This window comes from Tamandua tetradactyla, chromosome 20 (genome assembly GCF_023851605.1).
Source record: "Tamandua tetradactyla isolate mTamTet1 chromosome 20, mTamTet1.pri, whole genome shotgun sequence".
NCBI lineage: Eukaryota > Metazoa > Chordata > Mammalia > Pilosa > Myrmecophagidae > Tamandua > Tamandua tetradactyla.
Window position 1 is genome coordinate 57,169,428 of NC_135346.1, and position 18,381 is coordinate 57,187,808.

Genomic DNA, 18,381 nt, shown 5'->3' on the forward strand with positions numbered 1-18,381 from the left:
GATATTGGGTAATTGGAGTTGAAGGGATACAGATTGTGCAACAGAACTGAATATAAAAACTGAGAAATGGACAGCACAATACTACCTAACTGTAATACAATTATGTTAAAACACTGAATGAAGCTGAATGTGAGAATGATAGAGGGAGGAGGGCTGGGGGAATAAATGAAATCACAAAGAAAGATAGGCGATAAAGATTGAGATGGTATAATCTAGGAATGCCTAGAGTGCATAATGATAGTGACTAAATGTACAAATTTTAAAAATGTTTTTGCATGAGGAAGAACAAAGGAATGTCATTACTGCAGGGTGCTGAAAATAGATGGTAATTAATATTTTAAAATTTCAACTTATGTGTAAGACTAAAGCAAAAAATGTTTATTTGGTACAAAATTTATATTTTGACTAGTGCATCTCCTAATATAACTTATGCAGCTAGTTGGTTGAACAACATAAGTACATGGAACCTTGGGTAGGACATGAGATTTTGTTGGTTTGTCCAGAGTGATGCCCGGATGAATCCCAGAGTGATTTGATTAGTGAGTGGAAAAGTATTTGCAAAGTCCCCTTCGGGGAATGGCGAGAACGGGGGAAAACTCAACTTCCCCAAGTTGAATTCTTGATATTCTCACAAGCAGTGTGGACAACCAAAGCTATAGGCTGAGCCCCCAGTCTTGGGGGTTGTTCATATGAAACTTAACCCCACAAAGGATAGGTCAAGTCTACTTAAAATTTAGGCCTAAGAGTCACCCCCAAGAGAGCCTCTTTTGTTGCTCAGATATGGCCTCTCTCCAGCCAACACAACAAGCAAACTCACCACCCTCCCCCTGTCTATGTGGGACATGACTCCCAGGGGTGTGGACCTTCTTGGCAACATGGGACAGAAATCCTGGAATAAGCTGAGACTCAGCATTCAAGGGATTGAGAAAAACCCTAGAATGAGCTGAGACTCGGCATCAAGGGATTGAGAAAACCTTCTCAACCAAAAGGGGGAAGAGTGAAATGAGACAAAGTTTCAATGGCTGAGAGATTCCAAACAGAGTCAAGAGGTTATCCTGGAGGTTATTCTTACACATTAAGTAGATATCACCTTGTCATCCAAGATGTAGTGGAGAGGCTGGAGGGAACTGCCTGAAAATGTAGAGCTGTGTTCCAGTAGCCATGTTTCTTGATGATGATTGAATAATGATATAGCTTTCACAATATGATTGTGTGATTGTGAAAACCTTGTGTCTGATGCTCCTTTTATCTACCATGTCAACAGACAAGTAGAACATATGGGATAAAAATAAATAATAGGGGGAACAAATGTTAAAATAAATTTAGTTTGAAATGCTAGTGATCAATGAAAGGGAGGGGTAAGGGGTATGGTATGTATAATCTTTTTTTTTCTCTGTTGTCTTTTTATTTCTTTTTTCTGAATTGATGCAACTGTTCTAAGAAATGATGAATATGCAACTGTGTGATGATATTGAGAATTACTGATTATTTATGTAGAATGTAATGATACGTTAATGTTTCTGTTTGTTCTTAATTTTTTTAATTAATAAATAAATAAATTTAAAGAAAAAAGAAAAAAGTTCCTCCTTAGATGAGTTCACACCTACATGAATGGAGTGGGTTGTAGACCATGTTTTTCTCGGGTGCCTACAGCTCCGAACCACCACAGCCCCCAAATCCAGGGGTCTGAAGGGCCGTCTTAGAGAGAACTGCCCTCAACCTGTGGAGTTGGACCTGAATCCAGGTAGTTTGAGTGAGAACTGTGTAATAGCTGGGGATGGAAATTGCCAGTCCCATTTGCAGTTGGTGTCAGAATTGAGTCGCAAGTGACTACCTTGCTGGGGGCTGTGGTGAGAATTTTTTGAGATAGTTGTATGTAAAGGCTCCAGCACAGTGAGCAAAATTTAGCAGGTAGTTAGCAAACTGGGTTCCTTGCTGTCCCATGAACCAGAATTAAAACATCACAAGATCGCAGAGACCAGAGGGCAATGGCCAAGTCCAGGCTCTCCTGAGCCTCGACTGGGGGGCAGGACCGTGCTTCCTCCCTCTGGGAAATTTCCAAGGTCACTCTCGAGGCTCAGAGCACGTGAACCCCCAGAAATTCTTCATCCTGTACGTCCCACCATCTGCAGAGCCTCTCCGCTGAACCAGCGCCACCTCCAGAGCCCAGGACGGAGGTGAGAAGCGATGATGACAAGAATCAGTGGTTTTTCGTTGGAATTTTCCACAGCTACTTCTGTAAATGTCATCACCATACCGTACCATTCATGATTTTAACTGTTGCTTTTTTTTTCCTCCCTCCTCATTTCAAGCCTCAGCAGAGATTACTCATTCCAAAGAAAAGCACGTTCTTCTATTCTGGTCAAACTGTGGTTTGGGTTTCCTTAGAATGAGAAGCTTCTTCTGGTTTCCTTTGAAAGGTGGCTGTTATCGCATAGTCAGAGCAGTGAGGTATTTTGGGCCATCCGATCACAAAGTCCTGGCTCTTCTTGCAACGGGCAGGGGGTGAGGGTGGGGAGTTCAATTACGTATATTAGGAATAATGATGACTCCATATATAATGAATGCTTAAGAGCTTTAATGGTTTTCACATCTGGTACAGATGTGTGCACTTTTAGAGCTAGAAAGGGCTGCAAATGCCATCCTGATCAGTTGAATGGCCAACATGAATCACCTCTAGTAACAACTCACACTGCAGTGTATACTAACTACACTCTACAGTATACGAAGTACAGCACTTTCTTGTGAAAACCCTCCAGTAGATGCAGGGTGAAATCCACATGCCCATGAGGCCCTGCTCTCACTCCCTGCCCTCAGCCATGCTGACCTTTTCCTCATTCCATGAAGAGGCCAAGTTTGTCCCTACAGGGGCATTTGCATGGTGAGCTCTCTTCATGTGGGACGCTGTTTCCAGGTATCAACATGTGCCTAAGTTTAAATGTCACATGCTCAGCAAAACCTTTCCTGACTATCTTAAGTCAAGTACCACACTGGGTGGCCATTCTCAATTATATCGTCCGGGTTTTGCTCTCTTCATAGCAATTACCTTAAGCTTTAATCATCTGTCTTCCTTATGGTCTTTCTCCGGCCTCTAGCCTATCCGATCCTTGTCTTTCCTGTTCATCACTGTATTCCATAGTCAGTCCAGTGTCTGACACATAGTAGACATTCAATAAGCATTTTTTGAATGAATGAGTGAAGTTAAAATCCCTTAAACAATTTTTTTTATCTGACCTTCATCAATGCTCTCTGAAGCAGACATTACTGCTGTCCTCACTTCCTAGTCAAAGAAGTAGGCTCAAAGACAGATACTGACTCACCCAAGGGTCCTAACAAACCATCCCAAAATTTAGTAGCTTAAACAAGGCTTTATCATTTCTCTAAATCTGTGGGTTTGCTGCCTGGTTCTGCTGCTGGTGTCATCTGAGCTCACTCATGTGGCTGCCATCAGCCAGCAGCTTGAAGGAGGTCAACATGCCGGGAGCTGGACTGGGACAACTGGGCGTCCTTTTCCATTGGACTTTTCACAGCCCAGACATCTTCACAGCCTGGTGGCCTCCATGCGTCCTTCCAAGAGGGTGAATCCTGAAGCTGCAAGGTCCACAAGGGGCTCGCCTTAGAAGCTGTACAACATCACTTTAACTGTGTCCCACTTATCAAAGCAAGTCATGAAACTGGTCCAGATTCAAAGGAAGGGAATAGGCGCCACCGCTTTTTTATTTTATTTTATTTTTATTGAGAAATCTTCACACACATACAGTCCATACATGGTATACAATCAATGGCTCACAATATCATCACCTAGTGGTGTATTCATCACCATGATCATTTTTAGAACATTCGCATCACTCCAGAAAAAGAAATCAAAAGAAAAAAATCTCATACATTCCATACCCCTACCCCCTCTCTCATTGACCACTAGTATGGCAATTTACTCAATTTTTATCCTTTATCCCCCCTTATTATTTATGTTTTTATCCTTATTTTTTTACTCATCTGTCCATGTCCTAGATAAAAGGAGCATCAGACACAAGTTTTCACAATCACAAGGTCACATTGGAAAAGCTATATAGTTATACAATCGTCTTCAAGAATCAAGGTTACTGGAACACAGTTCAGCAGTTTTGGTACTTCCCTCCAGCCACTCCATAAACTAAAAGGTGATATCTATATAATGCATAAGAATAACCTCCAGGATAGCCTCTCGGCTCTGTTTGAAATCTCTCAGCCACTGACACTGTCTCATTTCCCTCTTCCTTCTTTTAGTCAAGAAGGCTTTCTCAATCCCACAATGTTGAATCCCAGTTCATCCCGGGATCCTGTCCCAAGTTGCCAGGGAGATTTACACCCCTGGGCGTCATGTCCCACGTCGGGAGTGTGGGGAGGGCAGTGAGTTCACCTGCCAAGTTGGTTTAGAGAGAGAGGCCACATCTGAGACCCCACCTGTTGCTGGCAGAAGCTATTACATCATAAAGGCGCCTGAGCTGGTTTGCTGTGGCCATCGTGAGAGCCCTTCATGGCTGGGAGTGCTGGAACCAGCTTTGATTGAACCTCTGAATCATCAGTGATGGTAAGCGGAAACATGATTATCCAGTGATATCAAATGACTCCAAAAACCTTAATCACTTACAAGCAAGTGTATTTCTTACTCATGTTCGATGTCCCTGTGGTTTGGCTGTGGTTCTGGGACTTCACTCTGGGACCCAAATCCTCCCCACGATGTCTGGAACAGAACCTGCAACACTGCCAGTCTCCCGGCCGAGAGGGAAGGGACGCGCCGGACACATGCTGGTCCCTAAACTCCTGTCAGAAGTGACACAAACCATTTCCAGCAGCACATCAGTGGCCAAACTAGTCACAGATGTATAATCCTCCCTCTAGGAGGGACACTGAATATAAACGGACAGTAATCCCACTCATCCCGAAGCCTATTTCACTCTTGGGTGCCTCCAAAAAAGACATCATTTACCAAGTTAAATTGATCTCATTCTTTTTCTACTTCTGGTCCAAGCGCTGCTCTCTCATCCGCTCCCTCTGCCCAGAAAGCAGTACAGAGAGGAAAAGGCCATCGGAACTTTCCTTTTTCCAGGACTCACGTCCCAGCTTCTTCAGCCAATCCTCCCCCCCCCACCCCCATCCCGCCCCGCTCCCAGCTTAAAAGCCTGGCCTGGGCCCCACTGCTCACAAGATCCAGTCCAAACTCCCCTCTGTGTCCTCAGAGCCCTCCATGACCTGCCTCCTGCTGGCCTCTCCAGCCTCATCTCCAAACGCTGTCTGCCCCCCACACTGTAAGGTACAGCCCTGCTAATGTTGGGCATTTCCTGAATGCCCCAGCCTCCTTCGTGCTTCTTGACTTTACTCCACACTCTTTCCTCTTCCTGGAAGGCCCATCCCCTCTACTCCACCTTGTGAAATTTTGCTTTCCTATTAAAAACTGGCTCTTAAGCAACTTAACTCTCCTCTCTGGAGACAACTCCTTTTGCTAAACTGCTCCCTGATAGTGTGCATTCATTCACTCATTTGAACATGTACTGAGCACCTACTGCAGGTCAGCTGCTGTTTCAGGCCCCAAGGAGACAGACCAAGGCCCCTCTCCTTTGCAGGACAAGTCAAAACTGACCATAAAGCATTAAAACAAATGAACACTAATTTCAAGTGGCAGTAAGCATTTTGATTACCATAAAAAGGGAGGGTGTGAAACACCCTGTGGGAAAGAGGTGATGGCTTTAGATAAGATGGTCAGGGAGCTGGGACCTGAATGAGGAAGAACCGGCTGTGGCAAGATGTGAAGGCAGAGCTTTCCCAAGGCCCATACTACAGCTTGACCCATTCCGGAAACAGAGAGGAAACTGCTGTGGCTAGGGCACTCTGAGAGAGATGGAAAGCGGTGAGATAGGAGATTAGAGAGGCAAGCAGTGATCAGATTATGTCAGGGCCTCCCAGCAGTGTTAAACTGTTTGGATTTTTTTCTAATTTGCAACAGAAAGCCATGGGAGGATTTTTAAAGGGGGGGGGATAGAATGACATGATTTACACTTTTTAGTGATTACCTGAACTGCTTCATGGTTTGCTGCTGAGCAGGTAGAGGCTAGAAGAGCAGAATTGGAGGCTCTCCCTGTCATTCTGAGATGATGGGGGCTTGGATGTGGGATGCTACAATAGCATCCCACAGAAGCTGTGGACTTAGGGACTTTGCACCCAGCAGCCAGCATTGGCTGGGCACACAGTGATAGAACAGGCTTCCTGAACTGGCTTAGGGTGGTATAACAACCATCACTAGCGCATGTCTGATATTCATTCCCAGCTACACCCACTCCCCTATGCTCTTTTTAGACAAGCTTCTGGCAAAAACTCTCTCCAGGTGTTAGGTTCCCGGAATAAGCAGGAGAAGCCCAGGACTGCCTCCTCTCCACTGGGCTGGCTGCCCCAGGCTCCCTCCCACCCAAGGCACTGAGGCCGGTGTTAGCACGACGCCCCTGATATTTAGAAGGTGAGTTTCCCCATCTGAGCCTCAATTTTCTCACCTGGAAGATGGGCATTACGTTCCTCACCTAAAAACCTTTTTGGGAGAAAAACCCCCTTTCCCAGGGCCCTCCTCTCTACTTCTCTCTCTCTCCAGCCCCTCCCTCCTTCAACCAGAACAGATTCACTGGGGAGTTTTCTGCAATTCCACTGATTTCTTTATTTATTTGTCCCTTAACTATTCTTTCCCTGGACTAATTGATTTAAATGGACCCTTTAGCCTCTGACATCTCTGTGTTTCTGGATTTCAGATCTCAGAATTATCAAGGCGTTTTCCTCCAAACTAGTTCTCTCTCTGCCACTCCCCACGCCCCTCCCACCCCCACCCCACCCCACCCCCAGCTATTTTTTTTGTAAACCCTGATTCAGGGTGCTAGTTTCTGGGTGCCCAAGGTGAAGAATTCCAGCTGACTCCGCGGCTCTAGATCCCCTACTGTCCCCACTTTCCCACCCCACCCCACCCCCACTCTCCAGGCAAGGGTCAGGGCGGGGCCACAGCTGGGACTCCCCCCTCAGTTCAAAGGTATGGCAGAGACAAAGGGACGGGGGTTAGTGTCAGAGGAAGGAGGACGGAAGGTCTAGGAGAAAGGAAGAGAAGGCGAGGTGAGAACGTGGGAGAGGGAAATGGAGAAGAGCAAAGGGAGAGAAAAACGTGCGGTGTGCGCGCGCGGCGCACAGGAGTGAGGAAGAGAGAGAGAGAGAGATTTGGAGTGGAAAGAAAGGGAAAGGAAGGAGGGGTTGCGAGCGAAAGGAGGAAGGGGGTGGGAGCGAGTTGGGGCGGAGACGAGGAAGTGGGCGCGAGGCGCGGGGCCCGGCTGTGCGCGCCGCTCGCTGCATCCCTGCCGGGAGCCGAGCCGGCGCGGGCGCGGGAGCCGAGGCGAAGCAGGCATGGAGCCACACCCGGCGGCAGCGCCACCAGGTAACGCGACGGCCGCCTCCCCACGGCTCCTCGGCTCGGGGTGGGGTCCGGGCGGGAGCCGGCGGGGGTGCCCGGGACGGCTGCTCCCGGATCCCTGGTGGCCACCGTGGTTCCAACCCAGAGTTCGAGCCCCGGGTACGCCGCTCTCCGGCTGCGCCTGACCTTGGGCGAGTCCGTCGGTCCCCGAGCGTCGGTTTTCTCGTCTGTGACCTGCTTGGGGTCGTGCCCGCCCCAAGAGGGCGTCGCGAAGATGGGCTGCAGCCCTGGTCCGCTGCAGTGCTGGGGCCCCGAGCCGGGTTTATCTTCGTTCTGCCCGCTCCGGGGTGGATTTTGAAAGTCCACTTGCCTCGAAAAAGTCCCTCTTTGGCCCCAGGTCTGAACGATGGCATTTTCTCTGGGGGATGTGACCATCGGGGGCCACGGAGCGACTTTCTCTGCTTCAGGAAAGCTGCAGAGCCTGGGGGTCTCCCGGGGGAGCGCGGCGGGAGTTTTCCCTGAGAGCGTTTGCAGCAGGCACCCTGGCTGGGCTCTGAATCGGTTTGGCCACTTAAGCAATGCTGTGACCTTGAGCATGTGAGCCTCAGTTTCCTCCTTCCTGAAAAGGGATATTCCAAAGCCCCCCTTCTGAGGTGATTGTGAACCTACAGAGGTGGGGCAGGACAGTGCCTGCCTCGTGGTGCCCCCGAGGCAGCCACCATAGGCTAACTCTGGTGGCCCAAGAGCCCTCCTGCTAATTGTTTCCTTTTAGAGCTCATTTGTGTGCACCAGAGGTCCTCTTGGTCTTCTTTGGGGGAGATGGTCAGTGGGTGGAACTGAGTGGTGGCCCTAGCTGGACATGAAACAGGTCTCAGAGGATTTGGGGACGTGGGGGACCAGGAGCCCCACCCTTCACCCCAGATACATCCTGCAGCTAATGATTCTCTAAGATGTGACATCTCTCAGATGGGCTCATGTTCTGTAAAGTCTCCTGGCTTAATCTCTGTGAGTCGCAATTTCCTTATTTTGCAATACGAACTTAAGAATTCCTAAATTGGAAATAACGACCTTCCTGTCACTGGATATGACTAAAGACAATTGGATTGAATATATTTATTGATGTTTCTGACCCTGAGATATAAGGGGAATTGAAGATAATGAGAAAATAATGCTTCTCAAGTGCCTTCCATGGGCAGGCCGGTGTTGGCTCTCTGCCACGCTGGAAAGCTGGTGCCATCAAACCCCAGTTTACAGATGAGGAAACCAAGGCTCACTGAGCTAAAGTGAGTTCCACGGGGTCACACCCATAGGAAGTGCCTGAGCTGGGATGGAGCCCATGCCTGCCTGCCTCCAGGAGGTTTCCAAGGCTGTCATGCTGTCCTCACAGTTTGACTTGGCACAGCGGCGGGGACCCGGCAGGTGCCCACTCAGCGCTGGGTTTTTGTTCTATCTCTGCTAGGAAGAGCTGCTCCCTAATCACTGCAGAAAGTGAGTCTGAAGGTTGGCAGTGGGTTTAGGGATTCTTTGCCAAGTGATTTATCTAGAGCTCTGGAAGGAAGGAAGGTGTTAGCTGCCACCACATAAGAAGCAGGTATTGGGCTGACTCACTCCCAGCCCACCAACTTCTTTTTCCCTCCCCCACCTTGACCTGGTTAACCTTAACCCATTAACATTGACTTAGAATTCTCGTGGATTCCTGGGCGCTTTCCATTCTCCACTGTCAGCTGATGACTAACTGAACTGACCATCCCAGCCAGTATATCTGAGGGAAAACAAGGCCAAGGCCAGCTGTGGTCCATCTCCTTCAACAGCCCAAAGAAAGGGAAACAAGATTAAATTCCAAGAATTTAACTAAACCTCTGGGAGGAAATCCCTAATGGTGGGAAATGGTTGTCCCAGCAGGCTAGAGAAGTTCCTTCGCCAAAAAATGGTTAACGATAACAAGGCGTTCACCCAGATGAAATAATGAGGATTTGAACAAATGCGACAATCACAGAGAACCTAAATGTCCAACAATAGGGAATAAATTAAGTAAGTCATGACACAGCTATGTGGCTATTGAAATGAGGAGTTTTTAATAAGTGGGGACAGGTTTATGCTAAAATTATATATCTATATGTGTATATATGTGGTAAAACATACATAGCAAAATTGGGTATTAGGGGTATTTGTTCTCTGACTCTTAATATTTTCTGAGCCTTCCAAATTTTATTCAATGAGCATAGACTCGAGTAGCGGCTGTAGGACTGCCTGGCTTCTAGTGCTGTGGACTTGCTGAGAACAGGGAGGGCATGGCTAATTGAAAGAAGGCCCAATATGGTTCTGTAAAATTGGTGACTGATCTCTAGGGGCCTCCAGGCCCACGGTGGAGATTGACTTTTCCTGGAAAGGGCCCAGCAGTGTCTTTACCATCTTCTTGTATCCTGTCTTTTCCCCCTCCAAATCTAATACATCCTTCTTCCCACTGTCAATTTGATAATACAGATCTGAGAATATTGCTCCCCTCCTCAAAAATATTCGGTGACTCTCCATCGCCTATTGGATGAACTCCAAAGTCCTTAGACCAAGCATTCATGGTTCTTCATAGACAGGTCCCTGCTTAGTTGCATCACCTCCAGCTAACCACCCCACCCTCTGCCGGTCCAGCTATAGCCATCTGCACCCAGCTGGCGGAATCAATCATGTGCTTTCCCTCCATTCAACCTCTGCATGTGCTGTTTCTCTTGCCTGCAATGTCTTCCTTTGCTCAACAACCTCCTTCCTCCTCATTCTTCAGAATTCATTGAAACTAGATCTTCTGGGAAGCCCAACAGCTTACACGTCTGTTCATCCGCAAGGGCTCCTTGAAGACATAGACCTAGAGACAGTGTAACCACCCCTCCCCCCCCCCATGTTCCCCATGATCTAGGGTAGGGCTGGCCATGTACCCCTGTGCATAACAGGGCCACCTCTGTATTGAGGCCTGACAGGCCACTTAGGGGAAAGAAAGAATGTGAAATTGTTCATGCCAATAATAGCTGACATTTGTTGCGTTCTTACCATGTGCGGAGGTAGGCAATATTAATACTCCCATTGTACGGAAAGAAATCTGAGAGTCACCTGCCCAAGATCACAGGGCATTCAAACCGAAGCCATTGAAAGCCAAGAGAATGAATGGATGAATGGATGGCATTTAAATCAATCCGCCCAGAGCCTCCACTCCTAGCCAGAGTCAGGAAGCGTCAACAACTGGAATCAGCCAACATTTAAGCATCTGTTACAGAAACCCCACGAGAAGCCATGCGCTGCTGCATGTTACAGGTGAAAAAATAGCTCAAGTGTGCTAGGCTTTGTGCTGGGAACCAGGGACCCAGCGGTGCTGCCACGACAGAAAGCTCACAGGCCGTGGGGTGGGAAAGAGTGGTGTGCAGACGGTGTCCTCAGGGCTTTGATGGGGAGAGGGGTGTCCAAGAAATGGAGAGACCTCAGAGGATGCAAAGTAAAGGCCACCCAGAAGAGAGGACATTTGCCATGGATTGAAAAGAGTAAGTAGGAATTCACTGGGTAAGCAAGAGATGTCAGCATAGGGGTTCTGAACTGGGAGTAATTTTGTCTCCCTCCCCAGGGGACATCTGGCCGCGATGGGAGATGTTTTTGGTTGTCGCAGCTGGGGTGGGAGGAGGTGAGAGAGGGCTGGCACGTAGTGAATAGACACAAGGAATGCTGCTAAACCTCCTACAATGCAGAGGACACTCACCTACAGCTAATTATCCCGCCCAAAATGTCGATGGCACCATGGTGGAGAAACCCTAGGTTAGAAAGAAGACCGGGGTGTTTGTGAGCAGAAATCACCAGGCGCAAGACACAAGGGCATCCCCAAGAATTTGCTGAGTGTGTACTCTGTGCTGGGCACTTTGAGTCATGATTGCCATGTTGGCTTCTTGTCCTCCTTGCATCCCCGCACAGCAACGTGTGTGGCCTTTTAAAAAAGGTTTTACTTTAATGGCCTTGGGAGATTATAATACGCATCCCATATAATCACCCATTTAAAGCTTACAAGTCAGGGGTTTTTAGTATATTCAGAATTATGCAATCATCACCACTCTCTAATTTCATAACATTTGCATCACCTTGAAAGAGAAACCTTGCACCCATTAGCTCTCACTCCCCATTTCCTCTCAGCTACCCTTCCCTCCAGCTCCAGGCAGTCACTAATCTACTTTCTGTCTCAGTGGATTTACCTATTCCTCTGCTGGACATTACAGATAAATGGAATCACACAAAATGTAGGCTTTTGTTTCTGTCTGGCTTCTTCCTCTTAGCATAATGTTTTCAAGGTCATCCAAGTTGCAGCATTTATCAGAACTTCATTCCTTTTGCTTGCTGAGTAATATTCCATTATATGGATCTAACACATTTAATTTATCCATTCATCAGTTGATGGACATTTGGGTTATGAATAATGTGCTGTGAACGTTTGTGTACAAGTTTTTGGGTAGAAATATGGGTTTGTTTCTCTTGGATAATATACCTAGGTGTGAAATTGTTGGGTTGTATGATAACTCTATGTTTAATCTTCTGGGGAACGCTGGACTGTTTTCCATAGTGGCTGCACCATTTTACATTCTCACCAGTCATGCCGGAGGATTCTGATTTGTCCACATCTTCTCCAGTGTTTGTTCTTTTCTGTCTTTTGAGATATAGCCCTCTTAGTGGGTGTGAAATGATATCTCTGTTTTAATTCCCGTTTCCCTAGAGGCTACTGGTGTTGAGTATCTTCTCATGTGCTTCTTGGCCATTTGTATATTTTCTTTGGAGAAATGTCTATCCAATCAGGAGCCTCTTTTAAACTTAGTTGTGCCATTTTCTTATTTAGACTGAAATGCAAACACCCTACCAAGTCCGCCAGCCCCAAGGTGACGGGGTCCTGTCTACGGCTGCCTCTGTTTCACTCTCCTTCCTCTTGCTCTGCTGTAACCACACTGGCCTCAGAAGCAGCTGCCTCCTCCCACTCTCACATCCTTTGGGTTTGCTGGTTCCTCTGCCTGGATGGCATTTGCGTAGCAGCCCTGGGGTTAGCGTCAGAGAAGCTTTCCCTATCCTGCCCCTGGCCCCCAGGCCCTCACTAACTTATCTCAAGGTTTCCTTTGAGCATCATTACTATGTTAGGTCTTGATTGAAGAACTGGCCGCCAGGCATGACCATGCCTTTCAGTCACTGTGTGACCCTGGACAAGCCACTGCCCTTCTCTGAGCCTCAGCTGCCCCATCCAAAAACCAGAAGGGGACCCTGGCTGGTAGAAGGCGGCAGGCTTGCCTCCACGCTGCAGGGACACACGCGCTGAACTCTGTGGTCTCCTGTAAGTGGCTGCGCGCGATGGGGCCGCTGCACCTAGGGGAGGGGAAGCGAAGCGTGAGGGAGGTATCCTCGGCGATGCTGGGGTTCCTGGTGTGTCCGGTCTCCAAGAAGCTGCTCAGAGGTGACGCGTCGACAAATGAATTGATGACTGAAGAGTTGGGAGTAGAATGTATAATCATTGATGTCGTTCCTAAAATAATGCCATGGGGAGCTGGGATGACACATCAAAATAAGAAGCAGGAAGAAATGGAGCAACACAGATCCTAATTTTTAAAACACGCAGGATAATTAAATTCTGTTAATACCATATACCATTTAGAAAGTCAGGGTGACAAGTAATAAGAAAACGGTGCTTTTACAGTCTGCTCTGGCCAATTACTGTACCAGTTTGTGTGTTCTTCCAGCTTTGAACTTGAATGCTGTGCTGGTTTGAGACTGACAAGCCATGTTCTTTAATCCTCATTCAATGTTGCTGGGTGGAATCTCTTTAATTAAGTTATTTCCATGGAGATGTGCCCATCCAGTTATGGGTAGGACCTTTTGATTAGGTGGTTTCCATGAAAATGTGTCTCTACCCATTCAAGGTGGGGTTGCTTACTGGAGTTCTTTAAGAGGGAACCATTTTGGTAAAAGCTTCAGAACCTACACAGCCAGAGACCCTTGGAGATAAAAGAAAATGCCCCTGGGGAAACCTTAAGAAATGAGAAGCCAGCCACATGCCTTCCCAGCTGACAGAGGTATTCTGGACCCATCTTCCTTTCTTGACCCAAGATATCTTTCTCTGGATGCTATAGTTTGGACATTTTTATAGCCTTAGATCTTTGAACTTGTAACTATTAAATCTCGTTTTTAAAGACCATTCCATTTCTAGTGTATTGCATTCTAACACCTTTAGCAAACCAAAACAGATGGGTATTAAACTTTCCAGAGCCAAGATGGTATATATATATATAATTCCTTGGGCTTTTATTTCTGAAAACCCAACTGGTTGGAAATACTGGAGACCTATTTCATGTGCAGAAGATATTTCATGTTCCTTAAGCTGCAGTAGCTTCTTTTATTGTATTCTTGTACTACCCCTTTTCTTTGAGGTTCTAACTTATAACAAGAAACATTTCCACAAAATGTCCTGTTGGAGATTAACAGTGTTGATCATCAACTGATGACTTTATTTCTTATCATCTAAAAGGCAATCTTTTGAAATTTATTTGTTTCTATTCAATCTCTTTGGTAAAGCTACATGTTAGGGGGTAACTAAAACCACTACAAAGGAACAGTGCTAGAGTAGTTGTAGAGAAATGCTTTTGAACTAGTGCTATATAAAGCTTCACGATAAAAATGGAAATTTCATGCAGTTGCAAACATTCTGAGTCTGCAAAATTCCCTAATTTCCTTGACATCAAATGTGTACAGTAATGATAATAAAAGAAGAGGTTGATACTTTCCCATTAAACAGACAAACAAACCAGAATGTATATGACTGGCTGATCCCAGAGGGTCTTTCCGGTTCTGCCCTTCTTTGAGTCCCTGTGTCACAAGAGCTGCCAGGAAGGCAGGCCCAGCAGGCGCTGTCATGGAGAGAAAAGGGCAGCAGGAGTCAAGTTAGTCACAGATCGGAGCAAGTAGCATGGCTGATTGTTGCTGGCCCCAGAAGACAGTCTTCGGAAGCGTGCAGCAGCTCTGACTTGGTGCCAGCCTCCAGGAACAGCCTAGAGGATCTTAAACGCATCCAGGCCCAATGAGGACTCTCACATTTTGGTTACTTACAGCTCCGCAGTCGCCCACATTTCATGGAAGAGTAAACCTCTAACCACGGAACCTTTCATTCACTCATTCAGTCATTCAACAAACACGTCCCAGGATCCTCCTGGTGCCTGGTTCTCAGCAGTGCATTGAAGATACAGAGGTAGAAAAATATGACCCCAGCCAAGGATTTGGGGTGTAAATGATGCCACCGTGGAAAAGGCAGCCCTTAGCCGAGTGCGAACCACAGAGATTCGAATATCACCCACTGCTCTGGGGAATCAGGGAAGGATTTGTAGAGCTGGGTTTGGAGGTGCGTGGGAGTGCAGCAGATGGACAAAGTGTCTGGGTCTTCCAGATGGAGAAAGAACATGTGCAAAGGCCCGAGCTGCAAAACCTCCGGGTATGCTCAGGACATGCGGAGCTATTTGGTTTTGCCCCAGACACCAGGGGCAGAGGTAAGAAGTAACAGAGGAATGGGCAGGCTCCATACCTCAGAAAACTCTCCGGTCCGGACTGAGGAGTTTGACTGTTTTTGACCTGTTGGAGGCAGCAACCACAAAAGGATTTTAGGCTGAGGGTAAAGACAATCAGATTCACGTTTTTGAAAACCGTCTTTCTCCAGACAGCAAGGAGGCAGGTGGGGCTGAGGAGAGAGCTGGAGACAGGCAACCTTATCAGAAAGCCGCTGCTCTTGTCCAGTAAGCAGTGATGAAGGCTGGGCAGTCTGGCTAGTGAGAAGGGAACAGATTTAAAAGCTGTTAGGGAGGTAAAGTCACCTGAAAGGGGTATGCATTGGAGGAGAGAGAGAGGAGTCTAAGTAATAAATGACTAGGGAACAACTAATGTCAGTCTCCTGGGGTCCCTGCATGGAGAAGCAAGGAGCTGGCATTTGAATGTGGCATTTTCTGGGTAGCTGAGGAGGGGAGAGAAGGGCCAGAGGCAGGAGAAAGGGGGAGGTCCAGTCCAAGGGAACAGTAGTTGCAAAGGCACAGAAATGTGAGAATATGGAGAGTTCAAAAAGGGTGAAACTCTGGGTGGCTGGATCCCAGAGGATGCGATGGGAGGAGGGATGGGGAAACTGAGGCTGGAGATGGTGGGCGAGGCAGAGATGTTTGGCTTCGAGGACCCCCATGAGATCCCAGAGCAAGAGTCCCTGCCTCCCATGCCACAGTCACTTCCAGACCCAGAGCGCTCACTCCCCACGTGGAAGCCCATGGCCAGGATCAGATGGCTCTCTCCTCAGCCCCAGACCATGCCTGTGGGCCCAGAAATGATGAATCTCAGCCTGATTTTCAAACAGGAGGAAGGTAGGCTTCTCCAAGCAGTTGGCCGATGAGTGTGATGCCAATCTGGGGCCGAATTCTCCAGGGGATTATGAAAGGAAAGGGTGAGGAGTCAGCAAAGGAAGAGGTAAGACCAGGACGCCAACCTGATTCTTTGGGGACGCCAAGGACATGCCAAGATCATCCACTGCCAGCTGGCAGGGACATCTGTAGGACCCATAAAGTGTTTGAAAAAGCAAGCCATTTTAAAATGAGAAGAAGATTTCATTGAAAAGTTCGGACATTTCTTTTGCTTTTGTTTTTTTAATCTTTTTTTCTTTTTGAAAAGTTTTATTATGGTAGCATATAAGCAACATAAAATTTCCCATTTTAGCTACTCTCAAATACACAATTCAGTGGCATTAATCACATGACACTATTTTGCTACCATCATCATCATCCACTGCCAAAACTTTCCATCGCCCTAAACAGAAAGTCTGTATTTATTAAGCAGTAACGTCCAGGAGATTTCATTGGAAAGCCAGGAAATTTCACTTCAAATCAGGCTTTCCAGTCCCTCCTCTTGCCTCTCTTTGGGAACCAGTTTTCTTAGCTTGCTGCATAGCCCTCCAGATTTTATTTTTGCAAATGCAACAAAAAATGCATATATATAGGTCCGCATGTGTAGATACGTAAAGAATATATATTTTCTTATATTCGACACAAAGGGGAGGATATTATACATACAATTCTGTACCTTGTATGTTATATTTTATTCACTGTAGAATTAAGTTTCAATGTAGAACATTTTGAATAGAGAAATGTGGAAAGAAGAAACTGACTACTCTGTATATCACCTTCCAAATAGAAACCACCATTTCCATCCAGGTGTACCTTCTAGACATAAGGTTTAGAATTATTCCCCCTGTGTAGGTTCATAAGGTAGGAGCTCACAGTTATAATCATTCTCTCTATGCAATTTCAATCCTTTTTTTAAAACTTCAGTATAAGCCTACTTGATATTTCGTCATTTAAAAAAAATGTGATAGCAATGAGTCTGTGAATTCCATCATGACATAATTAACCAACCGTTCTATTTTTGAACATGTAAAGGTCATTTGCAATATTAGAGTACGGGAATGAATACAATTAAACCTACAGTTATACCCTTGCTGGGGCCTCAGAGAGAAGCAAAAGAGCATTAGGTTTATGAGCCAAGTCCCCCAGTGTGGGGAAAGGAGATGGGTGAAAGGTGGTTGGCAGAAGGTGATGGTTGTTGAGGCCGGAACATGGCCCCCTTATGCTCTTCTCTCTACTGCTGTGTGTGTTTGACAAATTCCAGAATAAACCATTTTAACAAAGCGCCCCCCCCCCCGGAAAAGTCGGGGAACCCCTGGGCCTGAACACTGTCCTGCCTTCCCACCATGATTCCCCACTTGGTGAGCACCAGCCTCGATATCCAGTAAGCTCTGGGGAAATCCCCACTTCCTATCCCTGCTCCCCAAATTTTGACAGCTCTGTTTATGACCTTGCTGCCTCCTCACTAAGCTTCTCTGAATGCCTGAACCTTCTCTCTATTTTGAGGACCACGGCTTTTAACCTTGTCAGTCCTCAGAAGACACACCTCAATTTTTCCCCCTGGTGGACCCTTCATCTGAGGCTTTAGGACCCTAGACTAGACCCAAGGTGATGGGTTCTAGTCCCAACTCAGCTGCTTCCAGCTGGGCACTGTTGGCCAGGAGACTGCTTTGAGCCCCATTTCCCTTCCTATAAAATGGACCTTATCATCCCTACCACACAGGCTTTTGAGGGGCTTGAGGGCATTAAGAGCAAGGTGTTTCTAGGGCCACCTATCTGGCTTACCTTCTGGTATTGTTGCTTCTCTCTGCAGCCCCAACAAAGGCTTGGGGTCTCTGCCTCCGATTTCTCAGCCATAGAATGGAGATAAAACAGCCCCTGCATGACGTGATTGTTTTGAGGAGTCAATGAGCAAATATGTGTACAGCTCCAGCACTCAGTAGGAGCTCAATAAATGCTCATACTCTATGTAATGCACCAGCGCTCGGCTCAGTGCCTGGCCAGGCCAGTTGCCTGCCTTCCTTCAGCTCCCCATTTGCCTCTCCCTTCCCTGCCCTGCCTCCTCTCCTAGCAGGCCACCCCCATAGGCATTCCCCTCTACCCTCCACCCCCCCTCACATAGACTCTCAGCATCTTCTCCTGTTCCTCGCAGTGAGGGAAGCTTCCCCCATGGACCTGTGTCTGTCCAGAGAGGCAGCCCCCCAAAGGGGGCAGGTGGGAACGTGGGCCAGAGCTGTTTTCCAAAAGAAGCTGAAAATCTGGATTTTGGCGTGAAATGTCCTAATTTTTTGAAATGCTGGTCTTTTTATTTTTCATAAACATGAAAACAAATAGCATTCTTTAGCGTCAGTGGCCATTGTTTCATCTTTGCTGTGCATACATTTGCAAAACAGGTGAGATGCATATCATTGATTTTGTCTTCACACAGGAGTTTGTGTCCTCACTGATAACAGCACCATTGCCTCCTACACACACGCACATGTCGGGAAAGGAGAGCAGGGCTTTACATGAACTGCAGCCAAAAAGGTCTTGCTGGGTCCC

The 18,381-nt window shown here is 47.0% G+C and overlaps 1 protein-coding gene across 1 annotated transcript in view; it reads left to right on the top strand.

Annotated features, from left to right (window-relative positions):
* The first annotated feature begins 7,353 nt into the window (after positions 1–7,353).
* The window catches only part of HRH2 (histamine receptor H2), a 62,101-nt gene continuing 51,073 nt past the window's right edge, over positions 7,354–18,381 (top strand). Inside the window, exon 1 of the mRNA XM_077137689.1 lies at positions 7,354–7,441. The gene's annotated coding sequence lies outside the window, so the exon portion shown is untranslated. The remainder of the gene's footprint in view (positions 7,442–18,381) is intronic.